Source organism: Belonocnema kinseyi, chromosome 4 (assembly GCF_010883055.1).
Source record: "Belonocnema kinseyi isolate 2016_QV_RU_SX_M_011 chromosome 4, B_treatae_v1, whole genome shotgun sequence".
Classification (NCBI taxonomy): domain Eukaryota; kingdom Metazoa; phylum Arthropoda; class Insecta; order Hymenoptera; family Cynipidae; genus Belonocnema; species Belonocnema kinseyi.
In genome coordinates this window covers 2062649-2079169 of record NC_046660.1, presented here as the reverse complement: position 1 = coordinate 2079169, position 16521 = coordinate 2062649, and positions in this window count along the sequence as shown.

The following is a 16521-nucleotide window of genomic DNA, read 5'->3' as shown; positions in this document are numbered from 1 at the left end:
CTGATCTTATGAGGCTTGAAGGGTCTTCATGGGGTCTGACTGGTCCACGATTCGGATTCAGCGACCCAGAAATAATGTTTTGATAGTTCTGTTTTTGTCAATTCATTTTTTCACTTATTTTGACATGATTTTGGCCGAAAAATTTTCGTGTTTTTTGGAAATTTGTAAATGCTATAACTCTAGTAAATTTTGGTTTTATAAAAAATGTTATAAAAATAAATTGTTATTCTTTTTGAGTACTATAATTGTCCGTCCAGAAAATTTGTGAATCTTAAAAAAAGTGGTCTCAAAAATATTTAAAGTGTGCTCACTCTTTGAATTTGTATCCATAATGGCTAGCTAACGAATTTCACCTTCATTTTAGAATACTAAAAGAGGACACAAAATGACAATCCAATCTGTGAAATCTGTCGAAAGTTATCGTGCTTATAAACTAAAAAAAAACATCCGCGAATAGACAGACAGACTGATAGACATACAGACAGGCAGACTTATAGACAGAAACATTTGTAAAAATCTGTTTTTCGGATTCAGGGGTTCTCAGAACGTGGCATTTGGTGCAAACTACTCCTTACTCAAAAGTGCTGATAGAGTGCTCTAAATATGATCTAATCATAAAACTGAGTACATCAGAATTGCAGGCTTATTTTAGGCTCTCCAACCGAAATCAATTTTCCAAAACCATCCCTTGGATGATTTTGGTGTGCTCAATTATGGTGTGCTCTATTTTCAGATTAGAGCATATTTAATTTTTTGGGTATTTTTTTATGATAGGGGTTGTTTTTGAAAAATTGCGCCGTAGGTCATACATTATATCAACAATAATTTTATAGATGACGAGTGCATCCCCCTTTACCACCTTTTAGAGTTAAATTCTAAAAACTAAGTTTTTCCCTCCACCCTCAAACACAACCTTCTCCTCATTTCTAGGGCCTGTCCTTAGGCATCCTCTATTGCAGCATTTAAGACCCCTATCTTTTATTTGATTACAAAAATAACCGTTACTGAAAATGTAGCCGAAACTCTTTCATTTCCCTTTTCACTGTTTCAAGCAACAATAAAGAAAAATATTTAGTGGCACGTATACTAGAACGCTAACTACGACAAAACTATAATAAATAATAGCGTTGTAACTCAAACCGAGTAACAGAAGGTCAACAAAGAAAACCTAAAATATGGTAAATATACAGAACGGGGTTTGTAATAAAATTTTAAAAATAGGTTGAAGTAAAATCCAAAAAACGCAGAAACATAGTTCACAATATAAGCGACATATTTAAGATTAAAAGTTGGTAAGAGGCTTGTAAACGCGTGGAAATAAATTATTTTCATATTTATATTTTGTATAAATTATCTGCTTTCTTATCAAAAATTTCAAACAATATTATTGGACTAAATGATTCACATATCACTGATAGCTTATCCTTTGTTCAAAAGATCAAACTATGCCGCATCCCTTGTGATTACATATTAGTTTCTTTGGATATAGTTTCTTTGTTCAATAACATTCCTAAACCTGATGTTCTTGATAGTGTAGCTCACAGAATGGTCTAAGATTTCTAAATACTAAATATACCATAGAAGTTGAACAAAATTCCAAAATTAGTTTTCTGGACACCCTCGTTATTAGATGTGATATATATAATGGTTTTCCAACATTCTTAATCAACAATTGTTTGAAAGAAAAAACTTTTTAATTATTTAATACTGAATTCACTTCTAAATACCGACCTGTTAATTACTGTCTGTTTTCTTATTTGAATCCTCGTAATTTCTCCTCAGTTAGTCATTCGGATGTTACGTTATTGATAGGATGTCGGGCTTCCGCCCTTATTTATTTTAAATTTAATTACAAGGTATGTTCTGTATATTTACTGTATTTTATGTTTGCTTTTTTGACTTTCTGTTTTTCTGTTTGAGTTGCAACATTATTATTTATTATATTTTCGTCATTATTAATTTGTTCTTCACACGTTTCAAAATCGAGGGCCTTACTTTATGAGACAACCCTCCTCTTTCTATACAAAACTATGTTTTAAAATTTTTCTTTAACCAATTTCTTTATTAATTGCAACCTTTTTTACAGACTAGATAAATGTTTTTCTGACTGATGAAGGTCCAAAACGAAGACCAAAACCTCTCAATTTAAAGTTATTCGTTTTTTTATTTGATCTTCATCTCCACCACTTACTTCTCTTTCCAATATACATAGTTACTTAAAGATAATTGTAAACTTTAGCAGACATTTTACAAAGAAAGATCTAGTCACCGATGTTTAAACAATGCAGACACCAGTTTAACACACATTAATTTGTTTACTTTATTCTATTCTATTGCGGCACAATATGCTAAAAATATATGGTAAGGTATCTTAAATGGATTAAATATTAAATCTGCTATAATTAAACCTAATTTCAAAAACCTTACTGAAAGTTAGGCGAGCGCTATCTCTTTAATGCATTAAAAATCTTTCTAATGATATCGGCACTGCCCTCCCCCGCCAGCACAAAAAATATGTCGCTTGATTTATAGTTTATAGTTAATTCTAAATACATGCCCATTTTTTTCAAATTTATTCTGCTTTCAAGAACGGATTTCGTCTTAATGGCAAAAAAAGTATGTGATCAGAATTCAATTTTTTCACATTTTCATATTGCATCCATACGATATAGTAGTTCTTCTGCTTATCGGCAATCTAATAGATAGATAACAAATTTAATTACCTTCATTAGTGTTGTGGGATTTAGCTCAATTTTACTATACTGAAATTCTTTGATATTGGGCGATTTTGGCCTAAGGGAGAATCCTCGATTTCCTTGGAAGTCATTTCTGAAATCACGCCACTGTGCATATTTATTTTCACTCGCTGTTCAACCTGATATGGTACGTGATCTATTTTTGTAGTATATATTCCACGAAGTTTTTTATAACCCTCTACTATTGCAAAGACGTCACCATTGGAAGTTGATAATACACTTTGTTCCTCGGTTGGCATGGGCATAGTGAGATGATCTTTTCCTTTCAATGTAATTGGTTTGTCAGGAGGAAAAGTGTATCTTTGGATTTTGAATTGCAGGTTCGGATTTGTGTTAGGGATAAGCATAACAAATCTAAGGTGATCTGGTTTAAGTCTATATAGGCGTATAGGAGGGGTCCTGGCAGGAGGAAGGCTTGTCCTGGCAGGAGGAAGGCTTATCCTGGCAGGAGGAAGGCTTGTCCTGTCAGGAGGAAGGCTTGTCCTGGCAAGAGGAGACCTGGATCTGTCACGAAGTATAGGCTCGGAAGACCTGACAGTAAGATGAGGCTCAGCAGGTAAAGAAGACCTACCTGATGGATGTATCCTAACAGGAGAAAATATTATTTACAATTTAAAAAATATTTGAATTATAAATGCATTAAATGTTTATAAATGAATACATAAATAGATAATACCTCTCAGGAGAATGATGTTTTTCAGGATCGGACTGTAAGCTCAACTCTGGAACGAGAAAGAGACGATTAAACTTTATTTATGCATTCTCTTCTGGCATATTTTTCTAGATGTTTATTTTATTTTCTAAAATATGTTTCTCTTTCGAAAGTCGATTGCCTACGTTCATTTGGTACATGAAGTCAAAAAATTATTTTAAAAGGAAGATGAATCTTAATCAAAAAACTTTAATATTCTGCAAAATAGATGAATTTTGGAAGCGGGTACATGAAGTTGAAACTAAAAAAGGTTAATTTAAGTTAAAGGAACCATACGAGATTTATGGTCTATTGTATTTTTTAATCACTTAAAAACAAACAAGAATATTTGTACACTGATTATATCCTAGCAGGAGGGTCGACTCCAGTTTTCGTTATGAAAAAATGGTAAAAAATAACTTTGCATCAGTTCCCTCCCTCTCATGAGGGTTTAGTGAAATTCTTGTCATTTAAAAATCACTAGGAAAAACTTTGCATGGAACTTTTGTTCCATACGTAACTTACAAATAATCCCCGCACTCAAGAAGAAGCATGTCGCCAGTCCCCTCTTATTCCTATGTGCATAATTCTGCCATAACAGCAGGTTTACGAATATGACGCCTGCGCGTCATATAATTAAATAAATATATATATAATTAATTATTTAATGTATAAATAATTCAATAAATGAACAGAAACATAAGTTTTCTTTTCAGCTACTATGTTGATAGATCAATAAGAAAAGTGTGACTGAAAATAGCATTTGGTTTTAAGAAAATTGAGGGTGAATTTTTTTAGACTAAAAAAACTTACTTAATATTACAGATATGTAATATTCAGTAATATTCACCTTTGCAAATTTTTTATAATAACGTAAAACAGACGCAAGAATCATATTTTCGAAGTTTTTCTTGTTTTTCATTTGAACGGCAAGTTTGAAGAAAAATAGTTTTAAAAAAATTTCTTTAATTTATTCAGTTGAAATAAGGTATTTTCGGCTTTTTTTATGGCTAACCCATTATCTTAAGAAAGGAGGTAAGGAATGACTGTTGACAATAATATTCTTGACTCATTTAATAATAATTTTTGATCTTATATAATCATTTCATATTAAACACATAGTTACTTTTATTTTATTCAAAATCGATACAATATCCTAGAAATGTGCAGCAGGCTATTTTAAGTGGATTCAATACTACGCTGTATACATTAAAACATACTTTAAAACCCGAACTGAAAAATAGGCGCGCGCTGTCTCTATAAATACATTAAAAATATTTTTAATGGCCAAGAAAATATGTGAAACGAATTGGATTTAAATGTGTTTACATTTACCCTCAAGGGACACCCCTTAAAGTTTACCTTATTGAGAACTTTTGGTTTGCGCTAAAATCTGAATAATAAATAAAGCATACCTGACGTTACCCTGGAGGAGGGTAGCGTACATGCGAAGTGTCACATGCTAACTTTATATTCAAAGAAGCAACTATCAATATAGAATTATGACATACTTACACTTACACAGTGATCTAGGAGGATGATACAGGACATTAATAATAAAATTTATGTCCAAATTTAAAAAATCAGAAAGTAAAGTTTCGGCTTGAAAAAATTTCGTTAAATTATAAAGATAAATTATTTTCCATTTAACTACAGGAATCTCTGCATGTCAATGGTTAATTAAAACTCTCGGGATAATGGTCAGGTCAATGTTTACATTATCGAGGTCGCTCGGAGGAAAGTTGAAGTTGCGCAGAAGACATGTACGTAGCAATAAATAATGGCGGTTGATTTGATTCTCTGCGCATTATGTGCGCAAACGTAAAAAAACAGTGCCACTATTGGCACCTGATAAGGGTCAGTTCACGATATCGGTGATTGACAGACTCAAGGCCCAACTCTATTTCAGGCTTTGAAGTCAGCTAGCAAGATGTCTTCACGCTGAGTCTCAAATTTTGGATCTTATAAGTACGAACAGTTTAAGGCTATATTTTGGTTTATCGTCACGAAAAAATTTTAATGGCTCTTTCATACCGAATCTAGCCGATTGGCAGAATGTCTATTATTCGGCTCCGTAGTGCCATCTATTATTAATTTGTCATTACGCACCACATTTAGTATGATGTAACGGCCATAAATGAGCAGATATGCCAATGCTGGCATCCTAAACTACTGTGGTTGCCTTTGGTGCGTAAATTAAGCGTCGATTGTTTTCGTGTATTAAGAAAATAATAAGTGGATGAATTGTTTGATAATTTATGAGTACGATTCGAAGTGAGAATAGCCTCAAATTTGAATTATTTATTGGTGTATAAACGCGGATACCTCTGGCATGGGCAGTAGCGATCCTTGTATACCTTTAGGTTTACGCTGATAACAGATGGGATTACATAACCTTAAACAACTAGAAATCACGACTGCGCGTTATAGAGATATCGGCGTTGATACATCACTGACTTAATTTTTATAAATTGGTGGTCCTGTCCTTTTCTATGGACGCGTCCAAAGATAAGAATAGGTGTCAATTGTGCTACTGCGCTTGGTCGATAAAGTAATCTTGTTCAATTACATCGCTAAGAGTGCAAGTACTGCTGCCGCACTTTCAAGAAATAGGTATCTGACCATTATTCCAAGATTTCTAATGAACCATTAACATGCAAGGTTCCTGTTGTCAAATGTAAAATAATTTATTTTTTAAATTTAAAGAAAAGTTACGGCTGTGATAATCATCTTCGAAAATTCCCAAGCCAAAACTTTTCGTTGTTAATTTCTTAATGCGCCTAATTGTCCAGGCGAATTACACTGGGGAAAAAAGAAAATTGTTAACAAAACTTAAACAATTGGAAATGGTAAAGTCGTCCATAGTGAACGTAAAAAAGAAAAGTGCGTGAGCAGGGGTGTGGCGGGATTTATTTAGAAGGCGGGGGGGGGGGGGGGGGGGGGAGGTTAAAAGTATTCCTATTTATGTCATCAATATTCAAAAAAATTTTAAGATGGAAAGATCAATTGGTTTCCGAGATAATCCTTTGTTCCGGTCCGCAACACTTTTCTTTCAAATGAAATTCGTCCTTCAGAAATATAAGTATAACCCATTTGCAATGAATGTTTACACTATGAATGTTTACAAGATAATGTATATATAAAAAATTGAATGGATTAATCAGTTTTTAAAGATATTTTATAATTTAAGCAAATTGTCAAGAGTTAGTGAAAAATTGATTGTTGCAAACGTCACTTTTGGAGTTTTTTGCATTTTTGAGCATGTTATGCAATAGGGACTAAATTTTTTTTTCATTTCATCAGAAAGTATCTATCAAAGCACAAAAATTGAACCCTGAAAGAGCTCTGTACGATGATTTTCTAAAGAACAAATTTCATTTGAAAAAAGTGTTACGACCGGAACAAATTATCATCTCGGAAACCAATTGATTTTATCATCTAAAAAAATTTGTGAATATTGAGGAGATAAAAATGAATACTTTGATAGAGTTTCATTAAAAGTAAATTAGTTTTTCGGAAATGAAAAATAAAAGTTATAGATTTTTTTATAATCTATATGTTTTCTGTTCTGCACTTTTCTCTTTGACGCCAACTTTCGCTAGAATCAACACCGCCACACCACTCCTCACGCATTTTTCTTTTTTACGTTTATTATGAACCACTTTACCATTTTCAATCATTCAAGTTCTGTTGACCACTTTTTTTTGCCTCAAAATAAGTTAATTTTTTTTTAGTCGCTTCTTTAAATATGAATTCAGAACGAGGCACTATGTCTGCATTAGCCTCATCCAGGGTAATGCCAGGTATACTTTACCAAATCATCAATTATCCTGAACGACATTACCCTTACCCTACTTGACTTTACCCGGAATTAATGATTACCTGCGACACTTTTTAACCCCAGTTTTTTGTGAAATTAGGGACACCCTAATGGTTTATAATAATTACATTTAACATTTTAATCTAATACGGATCGCAAATAATACTATATTTTAGTTTTGAATTTTAAAACAAAATTATATTAGTCTTCTGAAACCTAGTCTAAATTTACTAAAGTTTTTCAAGATTGGGCGAGTCTCTCTTAATGGAGAATCTTCGATTTCCTTTGTAGTCATTTCTGAAATCGCTCTACTGTGCATGTTTATTTTCACTCGCCGTTCAACCTGATATGGAAACTGATCCCTAAATAAATTATATATTCTAAGAAGGTTTTTATTACCCTCCCAGACATGACCTCCTGTTCAGCTAAATTCTTGTCACTTAAAAATTGCCAAAAATAAGTTTGCATTCGTCAGTTCCTTACAAGAGGGATCAGTTAAATTCTTCTTTGAAACAAATAGTTTAAGAATTACTTTGCCCTCCGTCCTTACTTTTGGGTGAGCTCAGTTTAAAGCATGCTGTTAAAAGCCGGAAATAAGGTAAATTGTATATTAACAGTAAAAATCTGAGCAAAGTCTGAGCAAAGTCTCTATTGGAAAGTCTTTATACATATTTTCTATAGTAAAAATTTCGATTTATTGACGAAATAATCGACGTTTCTGCCAAAATTCTCTGACTTTCCAGAATATCATGATCAGTAACCAACCTGCTGTCCTATTTAAATTCCAGTCCCTTTTTCAGCTTATTTTGCAAGAGATAAGTTCTTAAGCTTTGGGGATTAGGCTTAAATTCTTTGTAATTCATCGTGAATTATCTGAATATCTTTAGAATTCAAGCACCAGTTTGGCAAAAGCGTCTCCATTTATAAGTTTCCGTAGAGAAGAGGGGGTTTAATGCATAAAGAGTAAATATAAAATTTATCTGTCACAAATATTACCCTTTTATTTTCTATTCCGAACTATAATATCGAAGATGAATTGTGCAAAAACCTGAAATTAACTTAGAATTCTTCGAAATCCTTTAGAAAATCGCCGTGAAAAAATTACGTAAATGCTAAAATGTCCCGAAAGAGAAAATTAAAATCCATAAAAAATGCCGAAAAAAAACTAAAATTTTAAATGATAGTGGCACTTTAGTATTTGTTAAAGCAGACAATCGATTATTAATACATTAAAGCAACAATAAAAGAAAGCATGCAATGATGCCCTGAATCACATTTTAAATATTTAAAGGGAGAAACCAAAAACATTTGCAAAAATTAAATTTTCAATCTAAAAAAGAAACTAAAACTTGCTCTTTGGAGTTATAGCACTATTGAATTGAACGTTGACAAGATTAATTGGAAAATTTTATCGGATACTTCCATCACATTCGTGTACAAACTTTTTAAAATTAATGGTTTAATAATATAAAACTGTCTTTTGCTCATTGTGAATTCTCTTTCTTTAAAGCTCCTTTGTAATTTCAGAAAAAGAAAATATCCTGCCAAAAAATCATTAATACAAAAATTTTTAGATATTTTTTTGTTGAAGATTTTATTTCTATTCATGTACCCCTCAAAGCGCTCCAAATATGACCCAAAAATAAAAAACTACATTTTCAGGAATTATTGTTATTTTTTTGCAACTTTCGTCGTCTTTTGCATACAAATAGTTACTAATGGACAATTTCAATATTTATGATGAATTTTTAAAGAATTATCTATTCCCAATAAATGAGAAAAATAATCGTATTTTCTGATTGAAATGCAATATTTTTTCATTAATTAGAGTAGTACATTTTTCTAAAAACATCATGTAATTATTTAAACAAATAATTTTAATTTAATTTCGGTAATTTCTAAAAATTGAGCCAGGGATGTCCATTTTTTTAAATTGGTACCCTATGCTACTTTTTGTTAAATAATTACATAATTTAAATACATTTCTTCTAATGTTTAAAAATTTCTATTTGTTTGCACAATTTTCAGTAATACGTAAAAATGTAGTTTTTTTATTTTTCGGTCATATTTGGGGTGCTGCAAATGCCGTACCTTAAGATTTACTTAGAATAAATACGATTGGGAGTAGCATTTTTTAAACGTTTCTAGTAATATTGAAAAAAATGTAATTCATTTAGTAGAAAGTCGGAGTTAAGAGGCCTAAATTTCTATGCTTTTGCATAGCAGCCTTTCGATCTGTATTTTCTTTTAACTTTATGAAAAATCTTAAGACCGGTAAAACACCCAAATTTCAATTTAAAAAACTGAGAAATCGATTTTTGTTCCCAATTTTGTATGCCGTTAGTCTTTCACAGCATACTAACGAAAAAGGAAGTTAAAAAGTGTGACGTGTCACATTTTAGTTAAAGCATACCATATGGTACAATTCTGATTTGCGTTTTGACTGAAAAATATATTAAAAATTACAGCTATACTATATTATTATACTCACTAACTGAATGGTGGATAACCGCCAATAATAAAAAGAAATTAGAAACAGTCATCAACATCGTTTCTAATTACAGGAAAACTGACTGTGTTATTACTGAAGAATGTTATTATCAATTTAATAAACGAATATTCTAGAAGCTTATATGATTAAATGATACTTATATCCTGTAGTCGTTATCTCGTGTATTATATCCGTCAAACTTTTCAGTTATTTACATTTCATTATAGTCAATTTTAAGGTGAAAAATATAGCTACTAATTTCCTTAAAGCTGATCTCACAATTTGTGCAGTACAAGTCCCATAACTTGCCATCTGATAAGTGTAAACTTCCCTTAAAACGTCATCACACGTACGGCACACACACTAATTCTGGTTCTCCCAATACGTGTGCTATTTTTCTTATGATTGGCGCCCATGATTCACGCCTGCGCGCACCTAATAACGTGCTACTAGAGGGGACATCCGATAAGTCCGCAATTCCTGGACTTTTCCGTCCCTTCAGCCCCGAAGTTACAATATTTTTGACTAAGTAGTGGAATTCTTATACTAAAAATATAATATAAATCGAAAAATATAGTAGCTAATATTTAAATGAAACAATATTTTAATTTTAAATTAACGGGAGTAATTTAACCAAAATAAAGTAAAGGACCCAAAACTCAAAAGGTCCCAAAATAAGGCCCGCCGAAGTAAGTATAATGATGGTATCGGCTCTCCAAGTTCACTCGATAATTTTACTTACTCGGCTCTACTCCTCAGTCGTTATAGTTATAAAGTTCTTCAGTAATATGTTTTTTCTTGTTTTAGATTTGCAAGTTCTCACGTTTTTTATTTGTTAAATAAAGTTTTATATTTTTTTGTACTTTCGTTTAGTTTAGAGATAGTTATGCTATTATTCAGACCATTAACTAGTGATAATTTGGCTTTTTCTAGTCTTCTTAAACCTTTTAGTCTTTTAAGTCTGTTTAGTACTTTTAGTCTTTCTAATCCTTTGTATTATTCTGCCAATGTCTATTCTTTACCATGGACTATCAATTCTCCTACGTCTGCGATATTATAATCATTGATTAAATTTTTATTTCCGGCATCCTGAATGTATTGAACGAGCATTGTACTGGGATATTTTTTTTTACTGTTGATGCCGATCCCACCCAAGGAACCACATAATACTCGCAGTATCTGCACAGCAGCCCAAAGTTCTTGCGCAAGTTGTGACAGGGTAAATTTTATTGACCTGTCACTTTTAAAAGGGATTTATTTAATGATTCGCGAACGACATGACCACCGCCAAGAACGGAAATCTCGACCACAGGGCATTCATTAAAAATTGTTAACTGTTTATTTATACCTTTCGAACGTTTGTTGCATGGCTTATCCACCACCTTCAAATGAGCTGTCACTTCCAAGGGTTCGCTGGATTTACTTTGAGAATGTACAGTTTACTCTCTCCATCTTGTCGCCGAGGTTTGGCGTCACCACTACAACTGCCACTTCATGGTATGGCCACCTAGAACCAGTCAAGTAACTATACCACTACAGTTACCAGATATGATATCTCGGTATCATCGGTCTTCGGATGGAAAATCATTTGGACGTCAACATCGAGATTCGACCATGCAACGAGCGACTAACGAAAAAATATAAAAGGTAAAATCGGTAACTCTGTGTATGCCGTAAGCTTGAGGAACTTGTAAATATGCGCATGCACGCCCTCTGTGGTCGAAATTAGTTAATAGGCTATATATTTATTTGTATATTAGAGCGATGGATCCACGTAGATTATGGATGTATGGTAATGGAACCTGTTAATTACATTTTAAACTCGTTTTTCTGTTTCAGTTATAGATTTTTCGAATTTTCCCGCTCGAAAATTAGAGTTACGGTGAATTTCCGGAGTTTTGGATATTTTACATTATAGTTTTATGGAGATTCATAATCCACGCTCAGGCCAGGATTGTACTAGCATTTGCGTCGTCAAAATAGTAGTAGATTAATAAAAACTATAGTTTTGTACTAGCCCAGTCCCTCCAGGTGGCGCGCCGCCGAATAAGGCTCCAGGAAGTTCAGGTCAAGGTTAGGTTATCGGCATGCTAGCGGTGATTAATGTGTATACAGCTTGCCATTTATTAACTAAGGTCATAGATTTTTGGGCTTGGACCTGTGTATATAGTTATTTAATTTTAGCGCGATATGCTGCTCACACTTGATTTAAACTTTCCCGCGCTACTAATAGTTATTGTGGATTTTACTGTTATTTGACAATTTATTTAGAAAATAATTGTACAATTGACTCTTAGATGGTAAGGATCAGTAGTTCCGAGTTTCTGCGGTAGTGAGTTGCGGCCTGAGGTTCTGTGAACGCGCCCTGACCCCAGAAACCCGTTGAGTTGACGGTCGAGGCGCATTGCACAGGACCTGTCACTTTCTCACTTTCGTTCTTGGCTTTACAGGCAACACATGCCACGCCGATACGTATTCTTTCTTCGTGTGGAATTTTAGAGATTTTAAAGCTTTTCAGGAAGAAATAAAGAAGATAATCACGACTAAATAAACGGAATAATATTATTAATAAATCCTGGGACGAGACGCAATGGCCGTTTTAAACCATGGTTCTAATCACGAACCCATTGCCTCGCTTGGCCTCTTCATTACTTCTTCTTTTTAGTGCTTATTTTGCGGTTAGTTTTTCTTTTCTTTCGTGAATATTGAAGGGTGTACTTGTAGAGTCAGTGCGTTTAATTAGACAATTCAAGCTTGTAGATTCGCGAAAAAATCGAACCGTAAAATGCTCCGGAAGTCTGCATCGCATACGGAATTCGTATCACCGACCACGTGGTCCCTAAGATTAATGTTTTGGGTCAGATGCCGACTTTAATTTTGTAAATTGATTAAGTGAGTGGGAATACCAAATTGTTTAAATAAATGCCGAGTCAATTAAAGTGATGGCCGTTGTGTATCTCAAGAACCACCTCCATGAGATTTTTCTGACACTTCCCTGAAACTTTCCTGACCCTTTCTTGAGATTTTCCCGAGTTTTACCTTGTATTAGGTCTTTAGATTGCTTGGTTTTTCCACATTTATATAAAAATGTTGTCGGGTTCATTGAATCAAATGCCACAATGAACTTCTTTCGCCAAATTTGATATTTTAGACGATTTAATGGGCCTGGCTGTCGCCCAAAAATTATAGATTGATATACGTATATGTGCACGTGCATGTGTATACATATACGTATATATTTCGCTATCGATCTGCCATTTAGAAACGTGGAATAAACCACTTTCACAAAGTCTTGCAGGTAAAAAAATATCCTAATATAGCTTGATCCTCTCCATTTTCGACTTGATCGTTTTCAACGTCTACGCGAAAAGATATCCACAATTGATAGCGAGTAACATTTCTAAATCGAGAGTATATTCTGATCCTCAAGGAGCCTAGTAAATCTCTGTTTATATCAACTTCGAAGATATAAGTACTTAAATGTTTGAATTTATACTAAACGTATGAAGGAGCTAGTTCAAGTTGGTATGGGCCGATCGGCAATTGACGTAAATATCGAAAATCTAATCGAGGAAAGTCAGCAACGTTTTCCTGATTTAAACGCTTCCACATAGTGTTTCTTCTTGCAAGATTTTCAGCCTCAACTAACGCTTGTACCAAATTCACGTCATTCAATCGACTTTTAATCTCTCGCTCTAAGGCAACAGTTTTATCCATCATTTGTAGAGGTACTCGATATTTATTGATCAAGGCTTCAGCTATCAAGTAAAAATCTTTCCAATGTAAGACGTGAGCCCTTGGAATGAGTCCGTCTAAAAACTTGTGCATGGTGTTTACGTCACCATTTGGAGCTTCAACTATCAATTGCTGCATGGTTACCATGCGGGCATGATTAGCCATTTGATTCGTAAGTTGATGATTGCCTTCCATGATAGGCGGCATGTGGACATTGTATCGTTCATTTTCCATGAACTGCGCTTCATCTCGATAGCCCTGATCCACAATGAAAATGTATTCATCTTGAAACCACTAGTTAATGTTGGTGATATATTTTTTGAACTTATCGATTAATATGGAGGCATCATTGTTTCTCCCATCTGCGAAATATGGTCCGTGGATATCGAGAATGTAACCGTCGGGTGCAGTTAACGTAACTGGTTTTACTAAGTGACGTCTCTTGTGAACTAAGTAAGTTTGTCTCAAGGTATGGTAATTTCCTGATTTTCCAATGTAACTATAAGTTTCATCAATAACTGTAACGGCCTTTAATTCATTTAGATTTTCATGGTACAATACATTTGCAAATGGAGTCACATGCTGTGTGATAAATTCTTGTCGAGTTAAGGCTCCAAGACCAATACTTTCAGGTACAAATCGCATACCTGTATTATTTGTTTTCAAAAGTCTTTTTGAGGATACTTGAACAGCACTTGCGATTTGTATACAAAAAATATATAACTGGATTTAACAAATAAAAAACGTGAGAAGTTGGAAATATAAAAAAAGAAAAACCATAATACTGAAGAACTTTGTAACTATAACGACTGACAGACTGACGATTACAAAGGAGTTCAAGTCCGACTTTGCAACCTCCGCGTGGTAATCTATCGATAATGTTAATGCAAGCGGCAACGGCAATTCTTTTTTAATTCTTTTATTCACTTTATATTTAGGGTACGTTTTCAATAAGAGTCAACCGCCTAGTTTACTAGTAGAGGCGATACCACCATCTCACTGAGTTCGGGGGCCTGATATGGGGACATTTTAAGTTTTGGGCTTTGTGCCCATTAGGACATTTGTTTAAAATGAGATACGTAACATATAAAAAAATTTAGCTAAATTAACGGAACCCACTTTTCCCATAGGCGTGTGACGGGGTCCTTTAGAAAAAAAAGTTGAATAGTGCACCAATACAGATTATTATAAAAATAGCAAGTGATCTTTATGAGTTACGTCCATTCTGTTAATAATTTGATGGTAATTTTTTGATGAGAAAATTAAATTAAATTATTATTTAATACTATATTACATAATTATAATACAGAATCGAATATAACTGCTTTCGAAGACTTACACTAGTTACATTAACTTCAGATCATTTAAATTCTTCTAATTTTCTAAGATTTTCAATCGGATCTTTAATCTTTAAAATTTTTGTTTGATAATATTTATCAAGTTCTTTTATTGAGATATCGCGTAGTTTATATTTGTCGGTTTTCTTCAAACTATCTTTTTTTTCTTTAGGTGAGAGAATAGTTTTATCCAGAACATAATGCGTAATCCGAAAGCTAGAAGCTCGTAAAAATCTCCGAATTGTGCTCGAGGTTCTAATTTATATTCATGATTCGCGCCGCTTTCTTCGCCGATCAATTAAATTTTAATTGCTTGTGACACCTGATTTGCAAAAATTCGAGAATCTCTTCATTGAATCTCTCTTGATCTACGGACCAAACCAAGTGGACTATACGTTTTCGGGTGTGCTGATCACGAATCCGTGGCACCTATGGCTCCTATACATCAAGATCAAAGTCATTTAGAGGTCCACTTCGTTAATTTAAGAGATGTAATCTTTTTGAACTCAGATTCTGAATAAGCTAGGAATTTTACGTTCAGATATATTTTCACCAACGGATCTCATTGACCTTTAAAGGTCACATGCAAGTCAAAACCATTTTTTAGAACTTCTGAATCCAGGACGTTGTCATGGTTTGCTTATATCGAGGTAATGATCCTTACAAAATTCGTTTTCGGGTGCGCTGATCACGAATCCGTAGCTTCTATGACACTTACACGACAGGACCAAGGTCATTTGAAAAATGTTCGATAGTCCGGAGTGTCGAACCAAGTCACTCGGTTCATCTTGAGTAAACGGATTAGAATCCGTATACAGGAAGATTCACAGATTGAAGTTCACAAATTGTCTATTCCACTAGTATCAAGACTAAAGAAATTTCTGTAATTTTCTTTCAATTTATCTGTGAGTGGTTTTCTTTTAATATCGATTACGTATGTTCCACAAACAACACAAAAGTTGTCAACACGCGTATTGCATGACGTAATTTCTGTTCTTATAGCAGTAGCCTGTACAGCGGCTGAGTTAACCACCAGTGTCTCCAGAACGCGTGATTTTTCGGCCCCCACCACTCTCCCATCTGGCAGCGACAAATTCAAACGTAGCCTGTCGGTGAGTCTGTTCTACTACATGCTACGTAGGCCTGCCTCGTGTAGAGCCGCAAATGCAAGAGCAGGAACCCGAACTCTCCCGACGAATGACGATCTAGCTGCTCCTCAAACGTAAAGGTTTTGAAATCGCGAGTTACCTTAGAATCATTAGACTCACTGCGAAAAGTAAAATATAATTTGCTTAATGTGATTAGATATAGGGTAACAAGCAAGTTTTCGATAAAATATTTTAATTTTAACCTAAGAAACGACTTTAAAAATGCTTTTTTTAATTTAATGTTTTAATTTATACTTCATTCTGCAGTTGAAAAATTAATTTTTCTTTTAAAAAAAGGTGAATTTTCGAAGAAGAATAATTCGCCGCCAAAGACGATTAACTTTCAATTAACAAGGTAATTTTTCAAGAAAAAACATTTCACCAAAATTGTTAAATTTCCATCTTTAGAAACAAATTTTAAAATAAAATAATGAGCATTCAACCAAAAACAGACTAGTCAAAATTTTCGATAAAAAATAGATTTTTCAACCAAAGAAGTTAATTTTCAAAGTAATAAAGATTAGTTTTTAAAAAGATACTGTT